The sequence below is a fragment of the Bos indicus x Bos taurus genome, chromosome 27, assembly GCF_003369695.1.
Source record: "Bos indicus x Bos taurus breed Angus x Brahman F1 hybrid chromosome 27, Bos_hybrid_MaternalHap_v2.0, whole genome shotgun sequence".
NCBI classification, from domain to species: Eukaryota; Metazoa; Chordata; class Mammalia; order Artiodactyla; family Bovidae; genus Bos; species Bos indicus x Bos taurus.
Window position 1 is genome coordinate 13389214 of NC_040102.1, and position 24000 is coordinate 13413213.

The following is a 24000-nucleotide window of genomic DNA, read 5'->3' on the forward strand; positions in this document are numbered from 1 at the left end:
GAGAGAGAGAGAAAGGAAGAATGGAGTAAGGGGAGGGGGGTACCAAAGAAGGGCATCTAGGCAGAGGGAGTGATGTGACAAAGTGACAGGAAAGGGAGAGAGGTGTATGTGAGAAAAATCCTATGTCAAGTGCAAGGTAAGACTAAGATGGTTCTCCTGGATAATGGTTGGTGATGGGGTTTATTCTGTAGTCAATAGGGAACCAGTGAGGCTTTGAGCATGGGAGGAGCATTTGCTAATAAGTCATTGGAAGGTCTGACCCGAATGTGGACTGGAGTAGGGATGCAAGGACCGTGGCGCAGGCTGTCGATGCATCTAGGGTAGATGTGAAGAGATTGAGAAATTGGGTAGGATTTTTAAGGAATTTAAATGTAAGGAAATTTAAAGAAAAAGCATGGATGCAGGAGGTACTTCTGAAAACAGAAGTCTTCCCACTACTTCTGACCCAGGGACAGGAGATGACTATTCAAATGGTAACAACTTGGAGTTTAAAAAAAAAGAGAGAGAAAAAAATCAGAAGAGGGATCTGGTTTCCAGAAATCTGTATCTTGTATGTTATTTAGAACTTAATGATCATACTTCTTAGAATTAAAAATAAAAGAATAGTGTATCCGTATATTTTATTTTTAAACTTGCCTTTTTCCCCTGTTTTCCTGGAGCTTATAAGACTCTATTCCAGAGATTAGACCAGATGATATTTTTCTTTTCCTGTGCACTACAAGAAAAAATAAAAAGGACTTAGAAATCCATTTGGAAAGAGTCAAATGAGAGAACTCAGTAATCCTTACCAAGAGTGGCAGTCCTTCGTCCTACCTGGGCTGGACCACTGTGGGGCAGGGGAAGAAGCGGGTGGTGAGAGCAGCCACAGGAGCTGAACAGAAGGTCTGAGCACATCAGTTCCTCAGGAGTCAGTACAACCATGGATAGAGAAAAGATGTGGGGCATTTCTATGGGAAGCCCTGGGACACAAGTTGTTCTTTCGTTGGCATCTCTGAAGTCTATAAAAATATAATTCTGGCTATATACCAAGAAGCATCTGATGCAAAGTCAAACACATCAAGAAGGCTAAATGCCATTTTCGCTCAAGTAGCTGTCTGTGCTGGGGGGCGAGGGGAGGTCTTTCCATGGTTTTTGCCGGTGGTCCTCATCAGTTCCGTGGTTTTATGGAAGTTCTGGTCTTGTTCGGGAGAATCCCTGCAAGACTGAAAGCTATTTCTCTTCAACTGTATTGCTTCGGACAGTCGACAAATACAGAGTTTATTACATGACTTCTTCCATCCTCTGTGTTTACACTGCAGGTGAATTTTTTTTTTCCTTTAGTGACCTGACTTATGGGTTGGTTATTATGACTGTTTCTCTTTTTTTTCCCAGAAGTCTTCTTTCAAAGAACAGAAAGGTTTTAATTCCCACTGAAAAGAAAGACAGGGGACCCCAGCCTGTGGACCCAAGTGTTAAATTGCTTTTGAAGATGGGGCAGTTGGAAGCTGCTAACAATATGGAGATCAGACATTCTGTCTCCAGCCCGGGAACAGGACCGACATCAAGTGAACAGGCAACTGCTTGCCTGCCTGTCTTCCTCCCTCCAGATAAAGGCCCAGAAGGGGCAGCTGCCAGCCAGGAGGAATGTGAAAAAATAGGAAATTGATTTGAAATAGGATTGGGAAAAAGGCAGAAGAGAGTATTTAAAGAATTTTCAAATCTTTTTAGGCATGAGTAGATACTGTCTCAGCAGAGAAAGGTCATCTTTACATACTCTCTCATACTTTCTGCCTTTGGACTCGAAAGGCACCAAAAGTCACAGTCGAACAGGTATTAGAAAGCCCTGAAGTTGGTTTATTTCTTCATAATTAGAGGGAAATTGGATATGGATATATATTTAACTCTTTGACAAATCTTCTCAACCCTTTTGAAATAGAAAAAAAAGGAAATAGAAAATTATAAACCTTCTGATTCTAGGCTCAGGAAAAGTAGATTGTTTTTTCCTGCTAGTTACAATGATAATTAATTAAATTTCACATTCATCAGAGGGGGCGGGGCAGTAGTGTTTGACTGTGAAGGTTGAGGGCATTCTAATTTTCTATTGACAGCGGTTCTTTCGGTTTGATAGATGCCTTTAGGCAAATTATAACACCTCTCTCTACTTTTTTGCTTAAGGAAATATGAGGAGGCGGTCATGTTAGGGATATTTAGAATCACTAGTAAATAGAGGAGATGTTTGTCTTTGGGGTCATACTCACCGGCTTCACTGTAAGAAGGCAAGAGGGCTCCACAAGGAGCTGTAAGTTTCTTTCGGGTCCTAACGTGTGGTGATGCTCTGTGATCTCTTGAAGGCAGGAAACCAGTGGTGTGCTTTCAATCGGTGGTCCTCAACCTTTTTGGCACCAGGGACCATTTTCATGGAGGATAATTTTTTCACTGACTGGGGTGGAGCACGGTTTCGGGATGATTCAGCCACGTTACTTTTATTGTTGCTGTTCAGTTGTTCAGTGGTATCTGTCTCTTTGTGACCCCCTGGACTGCAGCACACCAGGCTTCCCTGTCCTTCACTATCTCCCAGAGTTTGCTCAAACTCATGTCCATTGTAAGTGATGCCATTCCAACCATGTCATCCTCGCTTGCCCCCTTTCCCTCCTGCCCTCAATCTTTCCCAGCATCAGGGTCTTTAATTGTGTACTTTATTTCTAGGATTATTTTTATTATATCAGCTCCACCTCAGATCATCAAGCATTAGATCCCAGAGGTAGAGGACCCCTGCTCTAAACTATACTTACATCCAGAGCCTCCTCTTTATGGCCCACCTTACTTGAAGTTGTTGATAGGATACACAGGCAATGAAAGACAAGAGACCTTGCAAGAGATGTAAGTCTTAGCTGAGAAGAACAAATAGATGTGAATGCCACCAATGATATAATAACAAACCATGTGATAACAATATCATAACAACACATAATAGTAGGGCTCATGCATACCTTACTGCTTCTCTTGGCTTCATTAATCATCAGTGCTGTCCTTATGAAATGGAGAACCTCTCACCTCTTACAGACAATAATTGAGGCTGGTATCGCAACATATGGAAGGTTAAAATATGGAGTGGAATAAAGCTGAGAACAGCTGTTTTCTAAATCACATCTGCCTTAAAATGTCAACATATGGAAATGACTGACCCCTTTTACTCTTTCTTTACTCTTTACTCATTCTTCAAAATAAAATTTGATCTTTATACTGTGAGTGGAGGGACAGACAAACAAACAATCAGGCCAGTGGAAAATCAAGATGGATAAAACAAAAACATGAAGAAAATGAGAAATGAATAGAAATACCTATGAACTGAAAACTCTTATCCTAGAACATTAAAGGAGTAGGAAGAAACTCTTGCACGGCCATTTAAGGGATTCAGAAGGCCCGAGAGATATTCCCCTTTTTAGAGGGAAAAATTGAAGCCCAGATAAACTAAGATTTAGCAAGATTACACAGCCCATCAGAAGAGCTATGTCCAGAACCTGAATTTCCCAATTCTCAGAGAAATTGTAGACAAGTGGAGAAATCCCTGAAGGGTGGACTGTGATGTGTTTTCACTGGTGTCAGTCTGCAAACTATCAAAGCTGCTTTGTTCTTTACAGGTTCTTTTCTTTTGCACGGAGCCCATTTTATCGTCCATTTCAGTTGTGTCTCTTCACATCACCGAAGGCGTGGACAAAAAGATGCCTGCTTATCTGAATCACAGCCACGGATTTTCCTATTGCTGATTATGACACTAGATTTTTTTTAATTAAAATTGCTAGAAAAAATCAGCAAGCAATGGAATAAGCTTTTTATGGAGTGAATATGTTGCTATAATTTAGGACCTTGCTCACTAATCATAAATTGTTGTTAATCACAACTAATCTAACTACTTTTTTTCCAGTTAGAAAAGTCCTCATTATAACTATCCTTCTGAAACCCTACCAGAAATTTCTTGAAGGGAAATTTACCCAACATCGATTCTAGAACACAAGCAAGAAGGGCACAGGTATTCAGCCTAGACTTGCACCTAAATATTAGAGCCTTTCTACTAATTCTAGACACCTATATCATCTGGTTGAAAGCTATACTGGACTCTGTAGTTAAAGTGACACTGTGATATATTGATCTAATGAGTAATATTATGAAATTAATTCAAAAATACTCTAACTTGTTCTGCCCTAATCTTTAAAATTCATGTGAAGGAAATCACATTGTGCAAATCTTTTTTGGAAGATCTTGCAAAGGCCTTTGGCCAAAAATAACACAGAGTTCTACATATTTTCACAGTGGTTCCTATTTTGGAGTCAAAGTGCCATCAAGGAAGGTAGACGAAACACCTGTGCAGTCTTGAGTCAAACTCTTCACCTGGACACTTGCCTTAATGGGTCAGGATCTTCAGACTGCGGTGGGACGGCCTTGGGGGGTTAGAGTCACCTTGCTTTGCATCAAATAAATAGATGCCCTTACTTTGCCTTTCAATTCCTCTCCGTCTTTTGAAAGACCTAATTCCGTTTGTGCCAATTCTAGAAGAGACAGCCCCTGAAGCTTGCTGTCACCCAGAAACTGCAAGCCCACAGGACTAGATATACCGTCACTGGAGTTTTCCTCACCTGTCAGCCTCTGTCTCTACCTGTTTTTCTCTTTACTCTCCCTCACCTCCCCATTTATAGAGAATTCATTTCTTCTCATGTGGTACCTAAGGTGTACCTTTGTATGATTCCATGTAAACTCCTACCTTGCCCCTAGCAGGACCCTAAGCATACTTGTTTGTGTGTTTGTTTTTAATGAACCAAGACAGATACCAGGTAGAAATTTGCCTACAGTGTATTTTCCCCTACAGAGTATTTTAAACAATGGAAATACAGTTTTCTACATTAATTTTAAACTAGTCTTGCCCTGTGAGGTTTAAAAATGGCATTTCAAGCCAAAGTATCTAAGGTGTTTCAGGCACATAATAGGCATTCAATAAATGAAGTTGAATTCACATCTATCAAAGTGAAAAAAGCACTGTCAATAGTAAATTAGAATCCCTGCCACCTTCACAGCCAAAGACAGAACTGTCCTGCCCCTCTGGTGAGGGTGAAATTTAATTATCCTTGTAACTAGCAGGGGAAAAAAAAAATCTACTTTCCTAAGCAAAAAATTTACAAAAAAATTTTTAATTAAAACTTTTTAAAATTAATGATTATCCAGATTTGTTTGTCAATAAAGACCTTAATACCTATTTGCAAAAATGGTCTTAATACCTAATGGGTTCTTTGGAAATTTTTTGATATTATGAATTTTGAAGAGTGACTCTAGAAGTTTAACCAGTAGGGCTTCCCAGATGGCACAGTGGGAAAGAACCCACCTGCCAATGCAGGAGATGCAAAAGATGTGGGTTTGATCCCTGGATTGTGAAGATCCCCTGGAGGAGGAAATGGCAACCCACTCCAGTATTCTGGCCTGGGAAATTCCATGAACAGAGGAGCCTGGCAGGCTACAGTCCATGGGGTCGCAAAGGGACTGAGTGACTAAGCACGGGGACTTTGTGTGATTTCTGTCTTCTCTCCACTGCAAGAGGGATTTGACCTGCAGGCAGCTAGTGCCTTTACAGACAACTACCCACCTGACCACATCACTTCATCACTAGCCATCAATGAATGACTAAATTTTAGCATCTGAACAGAGAAAACAAATTGTTTATGTATATTTCATTTCAAAGATCTATGGCCTAGCTTTCTGACATCTGAGTTAGTTGTCAGTTTTTGAGAACTAACACAAAAATATGCTTTGGAGTTAAGTGAGTGGAATGATGGCTGGAAACAAATAGTCCAGATTGAAGAATTTAAAACAGTTCAATCATCTTTATTTATCACATACCCATGCACCTCCCCCAGTGTGTTCTTATTGTCAAAACCTACAAATAAGTTGAACCCCAATAAGTTGCCAGCATGGACAAGCACTGCCACCCCCGGGTGAGCCTGGGAATTCGTCTTGCTGCTTTGGGACCTTGTGTCCCACCTGCCAAGGGTGAGTGGCACTCCCTCTTTCTTGGCCACTCCTGTGCACCTCCATGTGGAGGTTGACTCACGTAGAACTGGGGTCCCACACACTGCTACGCACACACTTGTAACATTGCCTTAGGACATTTGGTGGCTTGATTGGGCCCTCAGCTCTTGCTATGTCCCCAGTTCCTGGCATCCCTACCCCCATCTGACCTCTTCTTTTTTGGGGGGAGCGGGGTATGGGGTGATAGAAAAGAATAGTTTTATTGCTTTGTCATACACAGTGGGGCTAATGACCTCAAAATTGTGTCCCAACCCAGTGGGATTTGGTGAGGAGTTTAGAGCAAGGATCAGGGTGTGTGCAGGGCCTGCACTTTTTAATCTGGCCTCAAGTGGTCTGTTGATGAGCTTCTTGAGATTATCACATTGTGATCTTCTCTGGAATGAAGAATGCTAGCTTCTTCCATTTGCTGGAGTTTCAGTATTGTTCATGAATCTCCAGTGTTCTGAGTCTCTCTCCACTGGACATGGCAGCATCTCTGAGTCACAGATCACCATGTGCTGCCCTGCATGATTGAGTCGCTTCTGGTTTCAGGACCTAATGAAGCTCAGGTTCTTGATGTCTCATTGCAGAAAGAATTCAGTGAGAGACAAAGTGATACGTGAGACGTGGATTTATTCAGAGAGAAACACACTCCACAAACAGAGTGTGGGCCATCGTCATCTGACCTCTTGCTGGCTCTCTGGATTTTTGTCAAAGCTCTGTGCTCCTGGGCCGGTCCTGCTCTCACCCGTAGAGAGGAATGATCTCTCTTCCTTACCCACGTCCCTCCCACTTGGGTATCTGCTGGCACAGGACTGAAGCCTGCTAAGCCTTCTGGATAGTGTATTGCTTGATTGCCCCCCTGCAAGGCGTCCAGACCTCATTCCACACACCCACATCCTATTCCCCTCCTCTCTGCCTGCCTGGGCTGTGGAGGACCCAGCATGCTCCTGCCCAAGGTCATCCTCCACCCAAGGTCATCTGCCTTAAGACAGAAATCAGACCCAGTGCTTTGGACACACCATACATGTGACTGATTGGAGATGAAGTGTCATAAGTCTTCATCATGGGTCAGATTTCAGAAGTCACTTGTGGTTTTGGTGAAATAACATAAGGCTTCTAAAAATAAAGAAGAAAACTTATCTTTTAGAAATGAATTTGGATGTGGGTCATTTCAAACAGTTGTGAAATAAAGAGCTATATTGTGGGTGGATTTTTCTGTAGTTTGGATCAAAGGATCACCTACATAGTATACTAGCCTTTTAGATTTACTGTAGACATCTGTGAAAAATTATGAATTGGCCTCTATTATGTCTTTTTTTTCAAACCTTTATTTCTGTTCCAGTGTAAATGATAAGTGAACTTTACTGGAAAAAGGACCCAGAAATATGATTTTAAAATAAAGTTTATGTCAGCTTATAACAGAGTCCACACAGCTGTTCGGGATTTTTGTGCTCCTGACAAAATAACACTTTACAAAACAGAAGATAAAGTCTAAAATTTTATTTACAGCATGTAACTAAAGTAATTGTACAGTTATTATGTACCAATTGATGTCAATGCACTGTAAATTCAGTGACATAAACAGTTTCTTTGATATACTGGTTATTTTAAAAGGAACAGTTACATATAAGTGTATGCGTGCATGCTCAGACACTAAGTTGTGTCTGAGGCTTTGAGAACCCATGGACCGTAGCCTGCCAGGCTCCTCTGTCCATGGGATTTTCCAGGCAAAAATAGTGGAGTGGGTTGCCATTTACGCCTCCAGGGGATCTTCCCAACCCAGGGATCAAACCCACGCCTCCAAAATCTCCTGCATTGCAGGCGGATTCTTTACCACTGCGCCACCTGGGAAGTCTGTATTAACAGAAATATCAGTAAAAGTGGAAGTAACCTGACAAGTTTTTCAGAACAATTGTTGAAAATATTTATTTACAGCAGAGACAAAAAATGAAATATCACATTTCATACATGCATTACTAACAGAATACAACACTGAGTTTAGTTTCATAATCAATTGTATAATTTTTAACCAAGCCTGTTTAAAGAAACTAAATTTTGGATTGACAGATACACTTCCCTATTGTTGTTGTTTAGGTGCTCAGTCATGTCCAACTCTTTGCAACTCCATGGACTACAGCCCGCCAGGCTCCTCTGTCCATGGAATTTCCAAGAATACTGAAGTGGGTTGCCAGTTCCTTTTCCAGGGTGTCTTCCCACCCCAGGGACTGCACCTGCGTCTCCTGCATTGACAGACAGGAGAGCCACTGAGCCACCAGGGAAGCCCATGTTACTTGTTCCCTTAACGCCAAAAGCAGCTTCAAAACATAGGAGAAATCAGATGTGGTGCCTCTTCTTTTTTCCCCCTCCCAAATCCACAAATGATCAGTTTTTAAAGTTGACTATCATGTTTTCAAATCTTTGGTGTGGATTATCCTGACGAATCTTATTTTGAAAGTGAACTACACTCCTAATGCCAGTTTTTACTAATGAGTCGATACTAAGTGTTTAGTGAAATGAGTTAAGTTGAGGGCCTGGGGCTGGGTTTAGTTTCTGACACTCCATGTGGGCTCTTTGAGCTCAGGTTTCCTCATTTATAAAATGGGATAATAATATTACTTTCTCACTGGGGCTTTAGAAAATTAATAAAAATGGTATATGTCAAATGTTCAGTATAGTGACAGTCATACAAAGTGCTCAATGTTAGTTTTTATCACATTCACATATATAACACAGCTAAAAGTGTTTGATTATGATTTTTTATGAGCATCTCTGAAAATATGGATTTGGTGCTTAACCATTAGCAAGAAGATAATCATCCCAGTTTTGGTTAAACTCTACTTTTTCTTCAAGGCTTTGGGCCTGTGTAGCAAAAGGTCAGAAGAACTCTTAATATTAAAGCTAAGTTGGTGCCAATTTGAAGTAACAGCTCACGCGTGGACTTTTTTTTCCTAAAACACAATTTGCTTTGATTTGATTTGGTTCATGCATTTTTAAAAATCTTTTTCGTGGTGTGCAGTCATTAGGCTTTTATGCCTAAAGAACTAAATTCAGTTATAAGTAAAATTCATTTAACAGCACAAGTATGATTCCATGTGGTTATTTATTTACAACATAAAATAGCCACATAATTCAACATATTTGATAGCGTCTGCTCATGGAACTGCGGGGAATTCTGCAGATCTCAGACAAGAAATGCTTAAGTTATAGAAGGCAATATCCATAAGGCTAATTATTCCTGACAGCAGCAATATGGCAAACAATAGGAAATGAAAATTCACGTTTAATGTGTGCCTTATTATGTGTCTGGGTATGTGCTTCTTCAGTGGAGCCCAATATTGAAAAGATGGCAGTGATTTAATGCAGGGATGGGTGTGGCCAGAAAACCTTGTATCTTTTCTTGGGAAGATATATATGGAAACAGTCCTTCACTTTTTAGCAATAGAAACTGTTTAAAATCCCATCTCTCCCTTTCCTTCCCCATGGGCTGCTGCTGCTGCTCAGCTGTGTTCAAAGTCAGCCCTTGATCATTCTCAGGGGATAATGTCTTGGTCCAATTTGAAAATAATTAGTTTTGTATTCAGAAAAGGTAGAATTAGATATACATGTAGAAGATTCCAATGTAGTCCCATATAAAAATTTACCTAACCTGTATCTGATATTTGTATATGGGCATGGCTTAATTAGCATGTTAAATTGGAATTTTAATAAATGCTATCCATCAGTGACCAATTTACATAGCATTTATCTGGGGAAATGAGCGTGCCAAATATCAGTCTTCTTGAGATTCATCTTGACCCAAGCGGTGATTTAAGATTTAAAAACCTTTCATTCCTCAGTTAGAGTGTTTATCTTCCTGTCTCCTAATGTTCTAGTTCAAATCCAAATCTGATCATTGGTGGCATCAAAAACACGGGGGGTATATATCTGAAGCATTCACAAGCCCATGGATGTGGGGAAATTCTAAAGGTGCAATGTTGTACCTATTTAATTCTTCTTAGATTCCAATTGAATGTGTTTTCTTCATATTACAGGATCTATAACTGTTCTATAGTATTTATTTGCAATTACTTCAGGCAATCCCCACCCCCTGCCACCAAGAGTCACACACATTACAGTCATTCGTGTAAGTATCCTTTTCAAAATATTATGACTTACCAAGATATTTGCTTAAGAACTTAGTCTTTCAGTGCCCCACAAAATACCTATTGTTCTATTTTTTGACCCAATTTTACTAGGGAGAATTTCAAAACCTTGAAATAAGTTTGAAATTTAGACTGTGCCAAAGGAATGTTAAAATACTTTCTCTGATATCTTAATGATGTCCTCGTTAAAGAGTGGAGCTATTGATCACTCAGGAAAGAATAAGCAGTATACTTGCAATAATCACATAATACAATGTGTTTGTGAGCTGCGATTAGACAAGAGTCATTGTTACTGAAAGAGAACACTGAGATGCAGAGACCTTGCTTGACACTGAGAAACATCAGGCATTTCCATGAGTGACAATGGACGACGTTAGATGGTAATGAAACCTGGACAGGAAAGGTATCCAGTAAGAGGTAGGTGAGCTGTAGTCACGTGGCTGTAGCTTTACCTTTAAAAAGCGACCAGAGTTCAGGTAAAGAAAACCTAAAGACGGAAAAGAAATTACAGTTGTTGGATCATGGAGATGAGGAAAGAATATAATCTTTCTTGGGTCTTATTCACAAATGAAGGAAAAACACAGATGCTTTCTTAAGTAGTCCTTTTCTTGGTGTACTATTTTTAGATGAGAGTTAAAATGTGGAATGACAGCTAACGAGGTAACGGTTATGTTGATTGATCCTGGTATTGTAAATACTGCTTGTGTTGTTTCTTTATTCATAATAATACTTGAGGGATTTGGAGGGACTGGAAGAAAACACGGGTGAATCTCTGGACATTTAGTCATCCCCTTCTTGGTTAAATGGAGGAAGAGGCTGAAGGGGATGGAATGTTCTAGAAGAAAGAGAAATTAAAGGGAGGAGGGACGCTGTCCCAGAGGCAATGCAAAAATCATGATAAAAGTGGATCTAAAGGGAGAAAAAGGCAATTTAAAAAAAATTAAAATGTAAGATCTTGCAGTATCAAGTGTTTTGCATTTAAAAGTAAAGGAAGCCACATTAGATATTCCAGATACGGGTTGTCCAGCCCTGGTGCATCATTCAGAGTTAGCTCAGGCCACTTGAGCACATGCTTCCAACCCCGGGGACCTCCTCCCCTCCCCGGGGCCCCCTGGCTGGCGTGGATGCGGTCCGAGGCCCTGGAGAGCACCATAGGCTCGCGCAGCAGCCCTGCCGCCCGCCCGGGGGCCCCAGGGCCGACCTGAGTGGCCGAGCGCCAGCAGCCCAGGCCGAGGGGCGATCCGGGCCGAGTCGGTCCCCGCTGCAGTTCCCAAGCGACACACACACACATGCACACACAAGCCGCGCCCGCCGCCGCCGCTGGACTCCAGGCCCCGCTGGCGACCCCTCCCGCCACCTGGACCCCCGCCGCCCACCTTCCCCGAGCAGCGCGTCCCGCCAGCTCCAGGACTTAGTTTGGCCGCGACGAGGGGGGCACGTGGCCACCGCTCGCATCCGGATGAAGTCCACGCTACCGCCGTGTGAGGTTTACCGGGTGGCGACTCAGGGGGGTCGAGATTCATTCCTGTGCTGGGGAAAGAGGTTCTTTTGTAAGCACAGCAAAGTCGCGCTTCTGGAGAAAATCCGATTTGGAAAAAAATCTACTGCAACCTGCAAAAGCCCAGGAGGGAATATTGATGTTTGAGAGTCTGCGTGTCCGTGTGTGTGTGTGTGCGCGCGCGCGTGTGTGTGTGTGGAATACCTCCAATCGGGGTCTTAAGAGCATGCCTGGAACCAGTTTGGGATGCAGTTTTCACACGGCGTGGGGCATGGCCGTGGAGATGGCCCGGGCCGCGTGCATGCATGCATGCATGCGTGCATGCGTGTGTCTGTGTGTGTAGAAGGGGAGGGTCAGGGGGCGGCAACCGGGAACGCGGGCGGCGGGGCGCGGGGCCAGCGGGGCGGCGGCGGCGGCGGCCGGGCCCGGCCCGGCCCGGCCCGGCGCGAAGGGGTTAAGCGCCGCCGCCGCCCCCTCGGCGGCCGGGTGTAAACAGAGGAGCCTCAGCCTATCATGTCTGGCTGCCGCTCGCAGCCGGAGCCCCGAGCCCGGCGCTGTAACATGATACGCTCCAGACCGAGGCAACTTGGCAACGCTGGGCTCGGCTCCGCACGGCCACAGCGAGGGCGCGCCGCGGCAAGGTGGGTGAGCGGCGGCCAGGCGGCCCGGCGGCCTGGGCGGCTCCTCGCGCGGCTGCCCGCGCGGCTCGGCTCGATCGCTTGTTCGCGCCCGGAGACCGCGGCGGCGGCGGCGGCCGTAGAGGCGGCCGCGATCTCCTCCGCGGTGGGGTCGAGAGGGGAGGAGGCTCTCCGCGAGGGTGGGAATCGGGGCCGAGGCCACATTAGCATCCGAAATGAGGTGGCATTTTAACCCCTGAGGGGCCACCTTTTGGGGGGGTGGCGAGAGGAGGTGGAGGCTGAACTTTCTCCCGGACTCCTGAGCACTCGGAGCGGTTGCAGGTATAGCCGCGGGGAGCATGGAGTCTTTTGTTCCCGGGGATTTTTAATTAGGTGGCTGTTTTATGAGTAGTATCCCGCGCTCACCCGGGAGGGGAAGCTGGCGTTTTTCCTGCCTTCGGTGACTTTTGCGGTGTGCGGTGTTGAATTCGTGGGGGCGCGCATCTTGAGCTCGAGTGGTTTTGGATAATTTATGTCTGTTGGGTTTTTAAATCTGCATTGAGCCGAAATCAGTCAGTTCTTTGGTTTCCTGAACTAAAATCCATCATGCCAGTGGTTTCATGGGAGGGGTGGAAAGGCACAAAATCATCCGGCTAGTAATGAAAAGAGCAGTTTTTCTTCTGCGAAATAGCGTGTGAATTTTGCCACGAGAGGGTTTTTGCAGGGCAGCCTTTAAAACAAATCCAACTTTACCGTTGTGCTTCAGTGCAGGTTACTCCCATGGAAGAATTAGTTGGGAATGATTTCTTGGCGGGGTGGGGTGGGGGGGGGCGGTGGCGGAAAAGCTTGCACACTATCTGTTAAAGTAAAATTCATTGCCCCATTTATGTATGTGTTTTACTAGAATAAAACAAAGATCTGTGGCAGCTTTCAGAATGATAAGTCGGATTTCCAGCCTTGCCCTGTGCTGGTATCTTTGACCCCTCTGGGATATCTCCTAAAGGATGTGTACAGAAATGTGTGCCTGTGTCACAAACTCATTCTGTCTTGTGAAAGCCTAGTATAATCAAATTCAGTGCCTTAAGATGGTGTAGTTGAAGATTTGATCCCCTTCCACTGAAGTGGAAATACTTTCAGTAATTGAAAGCAGATTCACGTCTGGAGTTGTACAAGCCAAGGTTTTCATTTTTAAAATAAACCTTTTGTTCTCTGGTTTTTCAGTGTTTCAGAAAGCCATCCAGAGACCTCTGTGTGCTAATTGTTAAAGTAGCCCTTAAGAAACGGATTGAAATTATCCAGAGAAGGCAATTGAGAAATACAGCTAACTTACTGAGCCTCCCTCCTGGTAGGAGACTATTTTAGTGCCACACATTTTCTTCTTTCTGCGGGTTCCCAGGCGTTAAGAGGCAACTGCACTGTTCAAAACCCCCAAACCCCAAGTAAGAGTCTGTCAGTTTTAAGAGGTTAAAAAAACTTGAGAAATGTTGGTGTTATCCCATTATATGCTGTGGGTTTACACAGTTTGATGATAAATTTGAAATCACGTGTGAAGTATGTTTCATTTGAAAGGAAGCTGATTAACCGTTAGAATGAAACTTACAAAATATGATCACAGGTTATTAAACAGGTTCCTTTCTCAGCTTTGGAGGCTAAGTGTTAAAAGCTTTTAAAAATTGACTACTGAAGACTGAAATTAGGATACATTGTAGACAAAGAGAGAGTCACTTGCTGTCTTACTAGCTGTAAGGATTGAAGAGGATGGTGGTATATAATATTGATACCTTCCTTCTTTAGGATAAGAAATCTGAAATGAATTGTGTAATTATGAGGAAAAAGTTAGAAGAGTTGTACTTTTAACAATGATAATCGAGATCTGGGAAAAAAAAAAGAAGAAAATCGTATTCCAAGTGTTTTTAATTACTACATTCTTAAACCTATTTTGGTGATTGTTAATAAGATGTGAATGGGCGTATTTACAGAGTGTAACCTGGCAGTTTGGTTTCTTAAAAATACTTGCTAAGTCTGGATTTTATCTGATTTTCTTGTCTTCTCGATTGTTAATCCTTTGAGCACGTTAAAATATATAGGATGTGAATAACTTGGTCATGATTTAAATGATGTTCTTTGTGAACATGTCTCATGTTAGAGTCCTCTTTTTATAAAATCAGTATTTAAAAGACTCAGCAAATCTTTATCAAATAAAATCTTAGCTACATTTCCGTTGTGTCGCATCACATTTCAGTGGCCTAGTGTGTGGCATAATAGAATTTAATTTTCCTCAAAGATCGAGAAAGAGGAACTCAACTTCATATGGACCTTTGCAGATGTCTGAACACTGATTTTCAGTGTAGGAGCCCTGTCTAAACATTTCAACTCACCCTTTCTGTGACTTCTCTTTACTGTTAGTTTTTATGTCCTTATGTATTTTTACTTGCTAAGGGATGTGCACAGGATCTTCTGTCATCTGAAATAACATATTCAATTTATCACAGGATTCCTTTCTTTTATAATGTAGGGAAGTGGCAAAGGAGGCTTGTCTAAATGCAGTGATCTTGATAATTAATGCCATAAAATAGATTAAAATGCTGTATTCCAGGTATTCATTTCCTTAAAAGGGCCACCAGAACGGTGTTGCTAAGCACCCGTCACTATTGCAAGTAACAGAAAATGACCCAAATTAAAGAACCTGTTCTAAGCTGTATTCTTGCATTTTCTAAAGTGTATTTCAAAAGGTTTAACCAGACTCATTCAATTAGTGGAGGAAAAAAGATCTATTTTCAGTTCTGATCAGCAATTAAGAGATTGGGCTTTGGAGCATCAGCCCCTTTATAATTTATTTTATCTTCTAAACTTTAAACAATTATGGATAAAGATTTTTAACAAACCACCTTTTTGACAATCTAAACCTAAATGCTAAATGTAGAGCAGTATATTTCTTTTAAATTTTTGTCTAACAGTAGTTTTTATTAACTTTTCCCTCTTTTTATAAAAGTTTACATTTTACGCTAGTAGGTATACTACTGCTTTACCCTGGATTTCTTACTCTTTGGGCAAATATGTGTATGCACACACATGAGTACGTACCTGTGTAGTTTAAAGTATAAGTGGAGTTATTTGATCTTATCCTAGATATGAGTGCTTTCGCACCAAACACTTGAGAAATAAAATATTTAGATATTGTGCATTTGGTACCATGAAGGAGACAGAGTGATATGTCGAAGTGAGAACGTAAGTAAGTAAATCAAGGGCAGTAGGATTTTTTTTCTAAGCATAATGTTAGCTGTACCCTTCTGGGTTAGCCCACAGCTTCTACAGTTAGAGCTAAGCCACAACTATTGGAGTGTTTAATGAGTTAGGTCTTCCAGTGACCTGGTTCTTAGCTGATTCCAATAGCAATCATAAATACAAGTTGAGGAACTTCCCCAAAAGGATTTGATGGATAAAGGCTGTTAGAGGAATGGGAGAGATGAGCCAGGGGTTCCCAAAGGCTTAGATTAGGGTTATCAGCAAGTTTTTTGCTCTCACATTGGTTTGGACAAATCCATGGGCTTCCCTGGTGACTCAGAGGTTAAAGCGTCTGCCCGCAATGCGGGAGATCTGGGTTCGATCCCTGATCAGGAAGATCCCCTGGAGAAGGGAATGGCAACCCACTCCAGTATTCTTGCCTGGAGAATCTGTGGGCAGAGGAGCCTGGTGGGCTACAGTCCACGGGGTCGCAAAGAGTCAGATACGACTGAGCGACTTCACTATCTTTCTTTCTTTCAAAGCATATAAACGTAGACATTGTTATCAATCTTAAGTGATTATATATAAAATGATTCCATATCCTCAAATACTGAATATTTTAAAGCCAAAATGACACTTGATTCTGTTTTCTAAAAGAGGTGTTTTATAGTAAATACTCATGATAATTTAGTTTTATCAACTTGCTTGGCATTACAGATTTCGGTAGTAATATATAATATAAAATAGATGAGATTTGTATGACTTTTGTTGTAGTTTTCTCTAAAATGAAAATTTATTATAATATTTATGTTTCAGGCCTTTCGACATGAAATCTCAGTTTAGGTATTTGGTAGGTGGTATTTGTTTTTTGACATGTCAAAATTGGTTTTCCCCCGTAGAGATCAACATTTTGAGGTGTTGAAATGATTAGGTTATGTATATTTTTAGTAAACCTTGAAATTATACATATGTTAAGATTTAGAAGAAACCACTTGTTTGAAAATTAGTGTTTATATGTTGATTTAGTTAGAAACCTAGCTGCTTAGTTACCAATCCTGTATATGTAAGTTTTAAATTATCTACTCTTACTTTTTACTACAAAAGGATGGAAACAGCGACATCTTTGGTATCACAGAAACCATTTATGCATGGATATTACTGATGGGAAATTTATTTCCCAAGGGAAGAATAATAATTGAAAAGTGTACACAAATATTTGAGGGCTCATCACATTTAAATAATAGTTCAGTTTGGGAAACCAGATGCTATGCTATTTTAAAAAGTTTCCCTGTTAAATGTTATTATTCCCCTCTCTTAAATAGTTTCACATAAAAGTCTTATTTTGTACATTTAGAAGCCAGGATGTATTACAGAGTATTCCAAAATGACTAACAAAAGCTGATATAGAGCAGTGTTTGCATTTTTTCTATTCAGACATCTTGATCTGAAATTTTAAAAAATTAAAATAATGTGTGGATGTTTCCATGACACTTTGTCATGTTCGTTCCAGCACAGCTCCTTTTTTCCATAATCTTAAACTTTCCGGAGGGGAGAGAGGGAATCCGCTTCTTGAGACCTGTAAAATAGAGCCTGGAACTCTTTTTAAGCTTTTTATGTGAAATAAAGCAAAACTTCTGTACATAACAAACTTATCACTGTTAACCTTTTCTAATTATTTAACCATTATTTCATTTTACCTCCCGCTTAAAAATTGTACGTTAGTGAAGTCGACACCTGGCAGTGTTCTTAAAAGTTTGTCTTTCAGTTCTTGTAGTAGTAGGGGGTAGTACCATCTCAATTATCTTTGTTCAGGGAAATGCTGAAAGGCCAGGGTAGTTAAACAAGGCCATTTGGATTTGTGAGCTCGAAGTCAGATGCAAAGTCAGAAAGCGGTTAAATGCATTATCATCTTATTGGGCCCACCATCAGTAGAGTGACCTTGATGGAGGGAGAAAAAGCCATTGGCTTTTTTATGATGGCCGCCCCTGCTTGGTTTATCACAGACACATCGTCACATCCCACTTTTCCTGTTGCTTCTTTGTTTTTTCAAATATTGTTTCCTCTCATCATGGGCAGTCCAAGGGAAGGGGTATGTTAAAAATTCACTTCTTTTTTATTGATAGTAGATTTTCCTTCATACGTTCATCTCATCTGTTGATAGGTATGGAGATATTCCTTCATTAAAAATTAAGGTGATCGAGCTGACTGACCGTTCTGTATTTGCTTTTAAGGATCTTTTAATGGTGATGATTAGTCTCTTTGCAAAGAAGCTGCCATTCTGCTACTTTAAAACTGTGTCTCAGCTATTAAAAGGAGAGACTTGCCAACCTCAATTTTAGCAGTGGGAATCGTGTTTGTCTTAACAAGTGCCTAAGTATGTTGACTTGATCCGTCTTCAGGTTTTAGTAGTTCTGTTGCTGCTGTTCTGGACTCATTACTTCCCTTAAAAAAGGCAAGACCAAACCGGAAGATTTATAGTTTAGATTTGTTCACTTTATGGCGAAGATTTTCCTTGTGATGTCTTTTATGTCAACTCCATTAAAATGGAATTCTAGCATCAATATTTGAACAAGTATTGTTCACTAATAGGAAGAGTTTTATTAAATGCAGTACAAGATCTAACATTTCTGGAAATGCCAGTTAAAGCAATTAAGTGCAGCATACAAGATTGTTTTCCTAGGCAAAGGCCTTAAACATACCGATTGGAGTTCATGCTTTACTTTTTGCTGTTTATTAAGTTAATCAGAACTAAGTATAAATCTTATCATAAAAAAGAAAAAGGTGGGCCCATTAGCAAAATTCCTAGAATACCATTTCAAACTTGGTTAGAGGTATCACCCTACCATCACGCTATGAATTATGTAACACTAAAAATCACCAAAAATAGTACCATCAGGCAAGTCACATTTTCTTGATCGCAAAGTATTATGTCTTTAAGGATTTTTAAAAATTTTGAAAACGAACATGCTGAATTGAAATATGTTTAAAATGAACCCCCCTACCGCACACTTCTCTTTACTCTGATCTCACAGTCAGGACCTGAATTCAGGCTCTTTTCCTCTCATGTGTAGACTTTTTCATCAGCCTTCTAACCTGGTTTCCCTGCCTTCTCTCTTTTAATCCAACCTCCACACTATGATCAGAGTTGTCAGTTTGAGTCATACATCCAAGCCTGGCACATCCCTGCCTAAAAATCTTTGTTATGCCCTTCGGGTTGGATCCAAATTTCTTTAGTATGTTTAATCAGGCCTTTCTCGTCATCCCTCCCTCTGCCTTTTCCACTTGTACCTTTCCATCCATGCTTCAGCAGTTTCACTTGGTCAGCGCCACTTACACCTCTTCCTGCCTTCTCATGGATCTTTCCAGATCCTACTTGCTGGGCATGTCTTCTCTGAAGCCTCTGCTCTTTGCCCCAGGTAGAGCTGGCTGTTGCCTGTAGATTTCCACGCACCCGGGACAGGTTTCTGTTACTACATAAACATTATGCTGTAATTGTTTACAGCTCTCTCTCCTCCACTAGGGGGACGTGTTCTTTCAGGTCACAACTGTGTCTCACTCATCGATACCCACCTGCAGCTGGAAGCTGAGAAAATAGTAGTCATCCAATAAATGTTGAATGCTTATTGAACAAGTATTTTAAATACAACTTCACTTCTTGGTAATGGAAGGTCATCATTATGCACATCAATTATCTTGTTCTCTGTAAGCGTAATGGTTTTGTCTGAAGTTGGTGAGGGTTAAGTATCCATAGTCTAAAGCCCCACTTGGACAGTGTTTGCTATTACTTTTAGCTATCATTTTTGAGTCCTTAATCTATGCAAGATGCTTTATACATATCATTTCATTCTCACAAAATCCCTCTTAGAAGGGATTTCTGCCTTGTACTGATGGGCAGATTCTTACATAGAAAAGTTAAATAAATTCAGCATTACACAGGTCAAAAATGGTGAAACAGAGATCTGAACGTAGGACTGTGTGAGCTCTGTGATTGCAGACCTAGTCTAGATATTACTCTGCTGAGAATTTTTAATGACCTGTGTCGTTCAAGTATAAGTTTTTAGATAGATTTTTCATTTTCTTCCCTTGTCATGTGGTCAGCTTTTGCTTCTTGTGGCTCAGCTGGTAAAGAATTTGCCTGCAGTGCAGGAGACCTGGGTTCGATCCCTGGATTTGGAAGATCCCCTGGAGAAGAGAACAGCTACCCACTCCAGTATTCTGGCCTGGAGAATCCCATGGACTGTATAGTCAATGGGGTCGCAAAGAGTCGGACACAACTGAGTGACTTTGACTTTTACTCTGTCAAGAAACGGCCAAAGTTATTCTGTTGTTATAATTTTTGCATAAAATAGCAATGGAAAGGTTCTGAGCCAAGACTATTCTCAGAGCTAATTTTATTAGCTTTATGAGTTTTGGCCTTTCAGAAGCCTTTTTGGTCTAATGCCTCCATTTCTTTGCATTTCTGGTCAGATGAGAATTTGGGGTAGCTAAATTCCAATTAGGTATTAGGTGTTTGAGTGAAGCAGAATATTAATTTCCATAGTTAAGGACTTTTAAGAAAGCCAGTACACTGAAATAGAGTAAGGAAAAAATTTTGCTAACATTTCATGCATGGATACATGTGGAACTTAAACTCACTGATAAAATATTTGTGATTCTGATTTTTTAAACTGGTAAACATATCTAATGGCACTCTCTTTTGGATGGGTAAAGCAAGGAAGATATATCCTTTGGAATATATATTTGGAGCAATAGCTAGTACACACTTTAATGTTTTTGTTACCAAAAAGTTAACAGGTCAGGCATGCCAGAAGGACCAAAAAGCAACTCCATATTTCTACTCTTTCACCCCATCTTAATTGACCTTAAGAACAACAACAAAAAAAAACCCTCATAAAATTAAAAAAAAATTTTTTTTTACTAACTCCTCCTGTGAAATTGAACAGAATTAGAAATTTTGGGAACTGAAGAGAATCTTCAAGATTACCTAATCTGGACTACGTATTTTATAAGTGGAGAAGCAAGTCTAATATTTGATTTCTTGTGTCCTTTGTCCTCGTCTCTGTGCTAAACCTTTTTTGTGGATGTTCTTTTTACCTCACCTTCAGAATGAGAGTTAAACGCTCTTACAAGCTCCATTTCAAAGAGGGGAAACTTGAGGCCTAGAGGAGTTATGTACATTGCTAGCCGCTGATGCTGGGAAAGATTAAAGGCGAAAGGAGAAGAGGGCGGCAGAGGATGAAATGGTTAGATAGCATCACCGACTCAGTGGACAATAACTTGAGCAAACTTCAGGAGACTGGAGGACAGGGAAGCCTGGTGTGCTGCGGTCCCTGGGGTCACAAAGAGTCGGACACAACATAGCAACTGAACGACAACGACAGTTAGACGTGGTGCATGCGCCTACTAGGAGCTCCTGCTGTCCCTTGAGGATGATTTAGAAGGAAGTGGAACCCAGAATCCTTCCAGTCCACTCTGGCATTAAGACAAATTGTTATAACACCTCAGAACACCTGAAATATAGAAGATGGCTTATGAAGTATTAATATTCTTGCACGCTCAGTCCCTCAGTCATGTCTGACTCTTGAGACCCCGTAGACTGTAGTCCACCAGGCTCCTCTGTCCATGGGGTTTTCCAGGCAAGAATACTGGAGTAGGATGCCATTTCCTTCTCCAGGGGCTTTTCCTGACCCAGGATTTGAACCCACATCTCCTGCATTGGCAGGCAGATTCTTTATCACTGAGCCACCAGGAAAGCCCCAATAAATATTCTTACTCCCTATTTTATAGATGAGAAAATTGAGGTTTAAAGAGATTAAGTGATTTGCATAAGGGTATTCAGCTACTGAAGAATAACGGCTACTGAAGAATAATCTCAAATTTTATATCATCCTTTATTACTGAATTCTGCCTTCACTTTAAATGTCAAATTAGATTTTGTTATGACTTTGGTCCTAACTTTGCTTTATATGTAGCTTCTTTTACTGTTATAGAATAGAATTTGCCACTGTACAATGGTTCCTAAATATGGTCACCATTGAATGTTACTATTTCCATATATGTTCAAGGCAAATCTTGTAATTTATCAGCAAGTACTTATTGAAAGAGTATGTGTTTAGTGTTGTACTATTTTTAATCTTCCTTAGTTTTTTTTTTTTTTTTTTAGTGAACCATGATCATAGATGATCATCTGTGATATAGGTAATGTTCACACCTTGGTTAATATCCAGCAATGATTAGCATCATTGATTAGAAAATTAGTAGATAATGACTTTATTGACAATTCTACTCCCCATTTAATGGTTTATTTAATTGATGACTAATGCCTTTACTCTTAAAGGCTATTAACACATCAAAATGGTAATTATTGAACCTGGCAAAATGATAAATTATGTTTGTGTTGATTTATTTGTGCCCAAGGATACTCTGGTGGGTTTTTTTCCTTTTCTTTTCTTTCTTTGTTTTTTAAGTTTTGATCTGCTAAGAACTTCTGCTTAGGAAGTCAGATAAATGAGCATTGAAACCATTATCTGGTGGTATGACCTTGGAAAAGTTGGGAAAAGAGGGAAATAAACCAGATCAGGGGCTTCAAGTGGTGTGGATTGTTGCAAAAGTCCTGTAGAATTTCTTCAGTTGATTCAACATTCTTTAAAAAAAAGAAAATCAGACAAATGGTAATAAAACACATCATGTACAGTAAAATATACAATAAATATTTGCATTGTGTGCTCATGAGTTAGCTTATTTTCATATATTTGTCCTGCTTCTATGTGAATATTTGGATTTCTGTGAGGGTGTCACTGGTGAGGGAAGTTGGGGCTTCATGCTGGCTTTTTTGTTAATTTGACTTGCCTAAGGAATAGGAAGAAAAGACGTCCCCTGCAGAGCTAATCTGGGAAAGGAGGATCCTTTCTCACCGGCTTCCAGGGAAACGGGGCTTGTGCTGTGGAGCATGGATGCTTGCTACACCTATCTTTGGTGGTGATGGAGATTCTGCAAATGAAGGTGGTTGTGCTCATTATGAATAGATAATTACTGTTCTCAAGTTTCATCATAGTACCGTGGCCAAAACTTTTTTGGAGCTATTCTTGAAATTGAGTTTATTTGCAAGGCACAGACAAAAGTAGTTCTTGTTATACAGGCATGTCTCATTTTGACCAAATACCAACTTAGCTAGTTTGACTGTTTACCTTTCTTCACGGGCTTGACAAACCAAAGTTTGGCTATTTCATAATATTAGATCTCAGAAAGAGAGTATTTACTAGAGATAAATATATTCCATGAGCCCTTTTCAAAGGAGGAATATCAACGTTATATTGAGATATGATTGCACTCACTGAAAAAGGTGGTAAAGCCTGAGGTGGCCTGTATAAGGCAATGATTTTCATGTGGATAAATTCTAGTATTTTCTAAGATTTGAGTGGCATTACATTCAAGATAAAGAACTGAACCTTTAATGGGCAGAACAATTAAATATAGAAATTGAGAAACTAAAACTTTATAGTTGTGTCTAATGTATAACTGTTTATTTTAAACAGTTCTTAGACTTTTTTAAACTACTAAGGCCTATAAATATGTGATAATAAGTTTGATTTCTTTAAAGTATATTTAAATTTCATGCATATTACTTCTCATACAGAATGCTAAACTCAGTCTTTACTTTTATGCTTCCAGTTAGAAATGGGGACTCAAGGTGCCAGGTCTTTCATAAACTGAAAAAAGATTATTTACTTTCATGCTCAGATATCAATATAAACACCTGGTTTATTTAAATGATGATTTATAATATTTATTTATTTCAGTATGCCTCAGTTTCTCAAGACTAGGCATTAGAATTGTAAATGTACAGTATCTTTCCACCTCAGTAAAGGCAGAACATGCATAGAATTAATATTAAACATTTTTACAGTATGTCTATGGAGAAAGTAAGTTGGTAGTATCTTTTCATATAAAAAGCATGTACTTGTATGTATTTTATAAAATGCATCTCCAGCCCCTATTTCTGAGAATATCTCAATTAACAATAACAAGATATCTACCTGAAAGTGCCTGGGGTCCAGTTTAGACTCTTAATGAGATGCCTCAATGGAAAGAGACCACTTGAAGATTTTATTAATCTCTGTAGTGTGGAAATGGAAACACTCTGAAACAGAGATACCTAGTTTTAAGGTCTGATAAAACCACCGTGACCCTAGTACAGAGAACCTTAAAACTGAGTAAAGTTAAATTTGAGACAAATTATTTCTCTGTTCTTAAATTCACCAAGAGTAAAATTCTGTATATATTAAGCTGTTCCATTTAGGAGAATTCTTCTGTTACATGTATTTTTTGACAGTTTGGTCACTCATAACCCAATTAAAGACAGTATCTGAGAGTCAGATGCACATTGTCAAAATACATGTCAGCCATGAAAATCAGCCTGCTTTAACTTTGCTGCTGCTGCTGCTAAGTCGCTTCAGTCGTGTCAGACTGTGTGCGACCCCAC

At 40.4% G+C, this 24000-nt stretch overlaps 1 protein-coding gene and 1 long non-coding RNA gene across 19 annotated transcripts in view; one reads left to right on the forward strand and one right to left on the reverse strand.

Annotated features, from left to right (window-relative positions):
- Nucleotides 1–24000, forward strand: part of TENM3 (teneurin transmembrane protein 3) — a 2746241-nt gene that overhangs the window by 2396331 nt on the left and 325910 nt on the right. The gene's annotated exons all lie outside the window — the stretch shown is intronic.
- On the reverse strand, nt 8237–12055 carry LOC113885056. 4 transcript variants are annotated; one of them, XR_003509121.1, is made up of 3 exons: nt 11555–12055; nt 10499–10665; nt 8237–8276 (listed from the first exon to the last, which is right to left on the reverse strand). It is a non-coding gene; the product is annotated as an uncharacterized LOC113885056 (long non-coding RNA). The 4 variants fall into 4 exon arrangements; XR_003509119.1 differs by lacking the exon at nt 8237–8276 and having other exon boundaries at nt 9123–10665; nt 11555–11789; nt 11881–12055; XR_003509120.1 differs by lacking the exon at nt 8237–8276 and having other exon boundaries at nt 9123–10665; nt 11555–11708; nt 11790–12055.